Raw genomic sequence first — 10,011 nt, 5'->3', positions numbered from 1 at the left:
AAGCTTACATGAACTATATCTTAATGTGACTCGCTCGTCTCAACTGACGCAACCATGGTATGAGGCAAGCGCTTGACTATCCTTCTGATATATATATATATATATATATATATATATATATATATATATATAGACCTGCCCAGTTTTTTTTCAACCTAAAGCATGTGGCTGTTAGCTTAAAAACGGTTTGCAGGTTTGATTTCGTCTACTGATATCTTTTCTGACCTTCCAGTTATTATATCAAAGTTAAATATAGAAAATACGTTTGCCACAGTCACAATGTGGTTTCAAATATTTTGGAGTCAGATCTCAAAAACGAGAACCTCGTGGCCAAAAACACTAAAGAGAATACTTGAACTGACATTGATGTTTTCTGGAACAACAAACTATTTTATGCCAGAAAATCTATCTAAGCATTTATAAAAATAGGTTCATTTATCAAGGGCTTTTAACGGAACTAAAATGTCCTAATTGCAATTTCTAACCGTGGTAGTGTTTATCTAATTATCGTTTACGAGCATGAATACCCCACTCTACGAATCTCAATGTTTGAGCGTTTGATGTTGGCAGTCCAACCTGAACTTGACACGGTGCTTTGACTTGCTCCAAACTTACAGTTGTTGACGAGCAGTGCCTTGTTGAAGCTGAAGGCTGTACATCCGGGGCTCTGCAGACACCAGATGCTGCACGTGGTTGCCGAGGGAGCCGTCACCGTGTCAGTTGGAGTCGCCAGGGTGTGGCCACGCACGGCCTTATAGGCAGCTCCTGCAATGACGTGTGTCAGTGACCTTAACTTAGGACTGTTGAGTTTGGTGCAGCGTCTGTCTTTAAACATAATTATGTTTGTATACAGCTGGATCTGTTAAGGGCCATTGAGGAACTGTGCGGATTCTTATGTGGGCAGAAGGGTATCCGGCTTGAGAGAAAGGCAGAGAATGTGGATCGAAGTGTCTGTACATTCGCCCTCATTCGACACCCACGCACACAGACGGACATACATTACACACACAGGCACACACAGGCACACACCCACCCACACAGAAAGACATATATTGCACACACAGATACACCCCCACCCAGACACCCCCACACCTACAGACATTACACACACAGAGACAGACACACATACACGCACGCACGCACGCACGCACGCACGCACGCACTCACTCACTCACGCACGCACGCACGCACGCACGCACGCACACACACACACAGAGATACATTACACACACAGACACACACAGACACACACACACTCACACGAGCCTGGCATATAAAGGTTAATGTAAAGCTTAGTAATACGTCTGGCATATATTCGTAAAATCCCCATGTTTGTAGATGAGATATCCATTTAGTTTACCCTATTCGGCAAGTCGCCAAGACTATTCATGACAGGTTGTATGCTGTTCATGAGGGGGCTGGCAAATCATATGCCACAATTACACTTTGGGTGAAGGAATGGTCAAGGACCAGGAAGACCTTCAACATATAGACACTCCACATGAGATACCGCATGGGTGAGAGCTATCAATATTTACAATGAAATTACATTACGATGCTTTGCAGACTATTCAGCTAACACGTACATGTACGTACATACACTGCATCGTATATACACTGAAACATGGAGATATATGTATATTCCCTGAAACTAGGAGATACACGTACACTGCAACATGGAGATACACGTACACTGCAACACGGATATACTCGTACACTGCAATATGGAGATACACGTACACTGTAACATGGAGATACACGTACACTGCAACATGGAGATACACGTACACTGTAACATGGAGATACACGTATACAACATGGAGATACACGTACACTGTAACATGGAGATACACGTACACTGTAACATGGAGATACACGTATACATCATGGAGATACACGTACACTGCAACATGGAGATACACGTACACTGTAACATGGAGATACACGTACACTGCAATATGGAGATACACGTACACTGCAATATGGAGATACACGTATACAACATGGAGATACACGTACACTGCAATATGGAGATAAACGTACACTGTAACATGGAGATACACGTACACTGTAACATGGAGATACACATACACTGCAACATGGAGATACACGTACACTGCAACATGGAGATACACGTATACAACATGGAGATACACGTACACTGCAATATGGAGATACACGTACACTGTAACATGGAGATACACGTACACTGCAACATGGAGATACACGTACACTGCAATATGGAGATACACGTACACTGCAATATGGGGATACACGTACACTGCAATATGGAGATACACGTACACTGCAATATGGAGATACACGTACACCGCAATATGGAGATACACGTACACTGTAACATGGAGATACACGTATGTACACTGCAACATGGAGATGTCTTTATATTTTAAATCTCTCAGTTGGATAAACGAGGTAATATCTCCCCGTCAGAGCGTCAGTTCCACAATATGTCATACCCACCTGAAGACGATGGAGTTGGTACTGGTGTTGTGGTAGCGACAGACGCAAGGGAAGATGTAACGGGGGATGGCGTCACAGGAGGAGTCGTATCTTTGGCGCAGAATATAAGAAAACCAGAAGGATTGATTGACAGAAAACATTGTTTAGCAAACATGTACAGGCACATACACTTAAAAACACTGTGGCATTTGCACTGCAACATAAACATCTAAGTACGTACTTATATACCGCAACATTAAATATATACTAATCAATATAGAGATGTAGGTTACAGCAATATTTAGGTATATACACTGCAACATCCATGTGCTTGTCCATGTCTATATACTATAACACTCTTAGTTGGTAGGCGGTCGGGTAGCCAAGTGGTTAAAGCGTTCGCAGACCCGGGTTCGCTTCCCGACATGGGTACAATGTGTGAAGCTCATTTCTGGTGTCGCTCGCCGTGATATTGCGGGAATATTGCTAAAAGCGGCGTAAGCCCATACTCACTCACTCATTCTTAGTTGGGACATATAAAAGTCCACAAAGTGTCAAACCCACCTGGAGACACTGTAGTCGGTGCTGGTGTTGTGGTAGTCACAGTCGCAGTGGATGATGGCATATTAGAGGTCGTGCCTTTAGTTGAATGAGAAAATTATACACAGTAGTTGATTAAATACACCTCTCAACATGAACTAAGCTAGTCTTTCCTCCTTGTTTAAACGTTCAAAACAAAATTTGTTTCAGTGCGATAAAATATAAATCAACGCTATGATCTATGGGAAAAGCGAACACCGACTATGACAACTATTTTGAAAAGACTCCCTTAAAATTCTTTCTAGTATGTAACACAATATAATGGGTGGTAAACACCACATTTAGACAGCATTACAGCTTATGAATAACTGAATGACTCAGTTAACTATCACTGGAAATGTTGTTGTGTGATGCTGGAATTGAAGATCGTTTCATTGCACGTGACTGCTCTCTCATTGTATTTGTCCATTAGCTATCTTGGTTGTTCTAAAGTGTCCGTGTTGTGACATATTTCATGAAAAGTGGACAATTCAGTTAATGAGGTGAGGTGAGGTGAAATGGGGTTTAACGTCGCGTCCACGATTATTGCACTTATATTGCGACGTGCTATGTGTGTGCGTACGTGCGTGCGTGCGTGCGTGTGTGGCTGCTTGTACTAGTCCGGACTGATGCCGATTTTATTTAAATTACTTTTTGAGACTTTGATATTATTACATACAAGATAAAAATATAGTCAGCAATCTTATCACTATAGCCCCTGACAATATAACAAACTATAAATTAATGATGAAAAATAAGGGAACCAATAATTTGATTATAGTTATTGTTGAAGTGTAGAGTTACAATACCGCTGCGTTATTGCAACTGCAACTGCACGCAACATCTAATCACAATAAAGTTTCACAATGTGCATGAACAACACGCGATGCATGTGCATGTGCACACAGAAGTGTGTGCTCTAACAATTACTAATGCGATTGAGCTAAGCACACGCTTAAAATGCCTCCGGGACAGTATTTTAGGAACCGGACAAAATGGCGAATTGTGGGTATGAGAGAGGGGATGGGACGTAAATATCCCAACTTGCCAGAATGAATGGCAAATCAAAAAGTGTAATTTCTAGACTGTGGGACAAGTACCGTCAAACGGGTGGGGGTAGGTAAGTGAACATTATTTATTATTTAAAAAGCTAATGTCGATTATGACAGAGCAGGACAAGGCTGAATAGATTTCACAGAGTTTCTCATATCCATGTCATCACGTATCATTTTCACATCTTGGTTGTCAGCACCATACCCATGCCATCCGATTTGTATTTGTAAAAAAAACAAAACGACAGCGTCCCGATTCACCCGAATGCGATCCGACAGAGAGATCCAACAAAGACCGTTCGCATTCGGCAAGATCTGGACGCAATCTGGACTCAATCGACAAGAAACGGCCCGTTCATCACAACAGCGTCCCGATCCACAGGACACCGTCCAGACAACACAGGACATTTTGTTACGATTTTAATCCGATACAGCTGAATCTGTCACGACATAGTCACGATTGTAATCCGACTAGACAAAATCGGCTGAGTTTCCCGAATGTTACGGGACGCACCATATCGTCGGGAGTGCTTGGCCGACCTCTCTGTACCTTTCTCGATCCGTAGAACTCTGTTACGAACGTATACGACTGCGTTCAGCCAATGATAGGACATTCCAGATCATTGAGAATAGTAATCAAACTTTTTCACTTTTCGTGTCGTAGCGCTGTCTGATCTCAAACGGGAGCCATAATCAGCACTGTGTGAACCTGGCCTAAGGAATAGTACAAAAAAGTCATACACGCCTAAAACACATTATTTAAAGTCATGCATGTTGTTATTAGCAATTATTCCTTTCGTAAATCTCTAAATAGGCTGTGAGTGAGTGAGTTTGGTATTCGCCGTATTTCGCAATATTCCCACAATATCACTGAGGAGCACACTCACTGTGGGAAACCTCACTGAGGTCTTCGGCGTGGTGATCGGACGCTTTAACCACTAGCCTACCGTCTGGCGACCGAGAACATAATATACTCAACATTATTTGAGACTTACCTTCAGACACCGACTGTACCGCGTCCTCTATATACACTTTTATCTCAATAAGAGAAAGTGGTGGAAGGTCGGTGGAGACACGGACGTATCGTACTGTAAACAAACTCTGGCAGGTGAACGTCGTGGTACCTATACCGATACTCTGACCGCACAGGAAAGTTTGGGCAGAATGAAAACTCGAATCCATGGAGAGGGAAATTGTTCTGTTCTCCGCTTGAAAACTTCCTGTATAACAAATATTTCAGTACTGGGTGAAATAATGGGGTTAACACTGCTTTGAACATAATTGAATTTACATAGTCTGCTTAATGTGGGAGGAAACGCTGCTTTGAACATAAAGTCCGTTATTTCACGGCGTGTCAGCTTGTCAAAGGACGCAACTCTGCATAGCGACTCACGGCGTCAAAGACGACTGGGCCACCCGTGCCCCCTCCTCTGACATTAACCATTAATATAAGAGAACAAATTATCAAGGCGTAGTCAAATATTAACTCATGTAATGAGATGTAATATAATTACCAAAGAACGGAAAGGAGATGGTTATTTGTTTGACGTGATGGTTGTTTTCTAAATCAATTTGCCAGTAGGCGTGTCCGGTCGGAGTGTAATCGGACTCAAAAGATGTATCCAAGCGTCCATCAATCGCGTGTTCTGGTGGGAATCCTTCATGCACTGAGCTCGCACTCAATGGTTTCCCTGCTAGGTTTACTGAAACAAAACCAGAAATATATGTACCATGTTATCGTGAAAATCATTCGGCAAAATCCGGCGGTCATATGATTGTGAGGCCTTTCACTCAAAACAGAAATCGTATCAATACAAGAACTCGCAATATATATGTGCACCCAACTCATACACATACGTACCAAAGAGGGACAGGTCAGACAAAATTGCTGAGGCAGAAGCCGTCCTCTTAAACATATAAAGCAACAACAACAATATGTTGTTACCTCCAGGTATCGCTAAACCGTTTATGGGTGGTCATGCTACTTGTGTGGTCTTTCGAAACATACGTTTCGTTCGTAAGTAATTACGGGTCACTGTTAATCTAATACTGACTTACCCTGGTTGTATTAAGCTAAACTTATTATCAAGCGTTCTTCATACTTCGTTTTTCTAGTAATCCGTGGATAACCAACTTTCCTGCAATTGTCTATTTTAGCCCAAATGCCTAATGGAAAATAAACTAGCTGAGCACAGACATGTTCATACTGCTTATTATTCCTTTAGGGATTTGGTTATGAGTGAAATGGAATGCTTAATTGAAGAAGACTAAGAGAAATAATTCAACCTGTAAATCAACATGTAAATCAAATTACAAGCCTTACTGGTCTGATGTGCTACAGAATATGTGGGATGACGTGTGTATATCGGAAAAGGAATGGCTGACATGTAGTAGGAACTCTGTTATTAAAGGTGTCTGTCGCCGTCATTTTCTGGGCAAAAGAAAACTGTTTGTTAAAGCATTAAGAAAAGCTAAACAAAATTGTCAACTAGGACAACAGGATGACAGCAGAATGGTTATTGCAATGAATTCTGGAAAAGAATTTTGGTCACTTGGGCCTTTCTTACAACAGAAAACAGAGTATACCTATGGAGCTCGAGGTGTTTGATGAAAATGGTGACGTCATAACCGAACATAATCGAGTGATCTCCCACAAGAAGTATTCCTACAGTAATCTACTTAATAATGGTTTGACAGGAACGTTTGATGATGAACATTATAGTAACACACAACAACACCTACATGTATCTACAGGACAAGAGCTTAAACAAACCAATTGTTTAGCCTGAAGTACAGTTAGAAGGCAGTTATGAGTATTAAGAAGGGAAAAGCAACTAGCATAGATGGTACACCAAATGAAGTGCTTCAGAACCCACACTGTGTTGTCTTTTGAAAATGCAGTTTCACCACATGGTTGGAGGGAAGGACTAAACCACAATCAGGATGTGAACCAAGAGATTCACTTTGATATAGAGGGCTGACAATGATTTCTATTCCATGTAAAGTACATGTATATACTGCTTTATTAAATCAACGAATCCAAACGTGGCTTGAAAAGAATAAACTTTTGGCAGAAGAACAAAATGGATTTAGACCCTATCGGAGTTGTATGGATCACTTATATGTGTTGTGTAATATCATACAGAACAGAAAATTGTGTACACAATCAACTTTTGTATGCTTTGTTGGCATGCAAAAGGAGTTTGACACTGTAAACAGACATTGTTTGTGGTATGAATTAAGGAAAATTGTAATTTATGATAAGATTCTTGATGCTATACAGAGCCTATACACAGATTATCACTGCAGTGTTAATATTAATAACTTTTATACAGAAGTATTCCCAGTGTCGTTTGTAGTAAAACAGGGATTTAAGATGTCACCAACCCTATTTTCGATCTACATCAACGATCTTCCTGATGAAATTAATATGTTACATTGTGGTGTATTTGACCAAGCTACCCTCTCAATATTGTTTCATGCAGATGACATTTCCCTCATTGCACCGGACCGTGTGTCACTACAAAGAATACTGGATATTCTAAGTAAATGGTGTCAAAAATGGAGACTGGTAATCAACAAGGACAAAACTAAGGTCATTCACTTCAGGAATGGATCCACAAAAACAACACCTGTTAATTTTCACTGTGGCTCCGATGACCTGTGTATCACTGACATCTCGGTATATGGCTGAATGAACATTTAGATATGAAAAAGACTATTTATCTAAGGAATTATGTAAGTATGCTGGGAGAGCACTATCAGCTTTATACACTAAAGTTATTAGTGCTGGTGGGATGTCTTATGAAGTTTATACCAAAATATACACCTCACTTGTTGAACAGGTCTTGTTCTAATGTTGCAGGAGTATGGGGTGCAAATGTGCACAAGGAGATCCAAGCCATCCAAAACAAAGCATGTAGATACTACCTTGGTGTTGGTAAGCATTCTTCTAAATTTTTCACAAGAGGAGATATGGGATGGACATCTTGTTCAGTTCAACAAAAAACAGAGTTATTTTGCATTACGTTTAACAACCGCATCTTGTTGGAATACAGACTACCTCATAAGTGTATAACTGGCCAGTTGCAAAAAATAAATCACGGGACAGTGAAATAATAAAACTTCTGCATAATTATAATGCAGGGAGGATTCTGACAGAGGATTGGAGCAGTAAGATGAAAACCAGGTTTCTGAAAGAATTTCTGACATATGAAGATCATCTGAAATGGTTTCAAGATGTCTGGGATGATTCAAGATCAGAAAACGGAAAAAAAATAAAAACCTATAGAACTTTTAAGCATAATTGTAATCTTAGCTCTAATGTAAAGAGTGTGAAGCGGCAAAAACACAGAGGTATCTTAGCTAAGTTCAGATGTTGATCACTCCCTTTATCTATAGAGATGGGTTGGTACTCCAAGCCTTCCATTCCACTACAAGATAGAACATGCAAATATTCTGCTGATAATACTACTTTAGTAATAGAAGATGAAATGCTTTTCCTTATTGAATGTAATCAGTATGATGGCATAAGAATTGATTTATTCAGTGATGCCACTTCAATAAATCCCTGTTTTGTAAATTATGATAAACAACAGAAGTTAGCATCCCTTGCTCAGTGTGACATTATACAGCCGCATCTTGCAATATCACTGCAACTGTGCTTCAAACGGAAATCCGCCAGATTTTATGTGCGTTTCATTGCACTCATGTGTGAGTGAGTGATTGAGTTGAGTTTAACGCCGCTTTTAACAGTATTCCAGTTATATCATGGCGTGTCAGCTTAATGTGGGAGGAAAGCCCGAAGTGATGCAGGTCTCAGACGTTTACCACTTCGGTGAAACCCACGAGCACGGGTATGGTGCTGACAAACCTAGAAACATAATCCGGGCAAACCGGGATTCGAACCCACAATCAAAGGTTTCGGGCGTGCACTCATGTTTGATGAGGTCAAAATGATTTTATTCAGACTGTTATTGTAATAGTATTGTTTTAATGCGTCTCCTAAGCCTTGTTGGCTGGGCATCATATTTTATTTATTGTATTTTAAAATGATCCTGATAATGTAACATATGATGTGTGACACACAAATAAAATATATTTATCCTTTCTTCTTTTTCCTATTTATGATATGGAGACAAGTTCCTCTTTTGGACAAGTACCCTGTTTTAATGATTGTGAATCTAGATTCTCCGTAGGTCAAGTATCATATATTTTCCTTGCCCAGTCAAAGTGACTGCGTCTTTAGTCTATAAGGCTAGTTTGCTAGTCAGGCGCTTTCGTTTATTTCATTGTCCAAGAGACTTATTCTAGGGACAGGCCCCATGTGTGTATTCCTCGCTGAGGTTATTCACTCATTGTTGTGTAAATTAACTCTGAGGGGTTATATTGTCTTAGCCGACTTGGCTGTCTATGCACTTTGTAAATATCTTGTCAAAGTGTTGATTTAGCTAATCTCTTTTCATGACTGTTATACAGTTGCTAAGTTCATCCGCTTGTGTTTTTGCTCTGATTTAACACATTTTGAGTGCAAATCGGGTTGATGATCCTTTATATTGTCATCTATTGATACAATTAGCTGATAGTAATAAACCTGTGAACCTGTTTTCGCGTTTTTATGATTACTTTATTCTTGTTTGAAGACACCCTGGTCTCTCGAGCACAGATCCGTGACAGTATATACACAGCGACAAAAAGCTGCATGAGTATAAGTTGCAATACTCCCCATTGTGGCGAGAAAACCTCTAACATCAAAGGAGTAAGCATGTGTCTAGATACAAAAGGGGAGGTCGGGTAGCCTAGTGGTTAAAGCGTTCGCTCGTCATGCCGAACACCCGGGTTCGATTCTCGACATGGGTACAATGTGTGAAGCCCATTTCTGGTGTCCCCCCGCCGTGATATTGCTGGAATATTGCTAAAA

General features: G+C 40.5%; 1 pseudogene; it reads right to left on the bottom strand.

Annotated features, from left to right (window-relative positions):
• Window positions 1–511: 511 nt before the first annotated feature.
• LOC139448704 (uncharacterized) overlaps window positions 512–10,011 on the bottom strand; it is a 62,451-nt pseudogene continuing 52,951 nt past the window's right edge.

The sequence above is a fragment of the Haliotis cracherodii genome, unplaced genomic scaffold (assembly GCF_022045235.1).
Source record: "Haliotis cracherodii isolate W230 unplaced genomic scaffold, xgHalCrac1.p SCAF_7, whole genome shotgun sequence".
Classification (NCBI taxonomy): Eukaryota; Metazoa; Mollusca; class Gastropoda; order Lepetellida; family Haliotidae; genus Haliotis; species Haliotis cracherodii.
The sequence above is the reverse complement of the archived record's forward strand: the minus strand, read 5'-3'. Positions and strand labels throughout refer to the sequence as shown.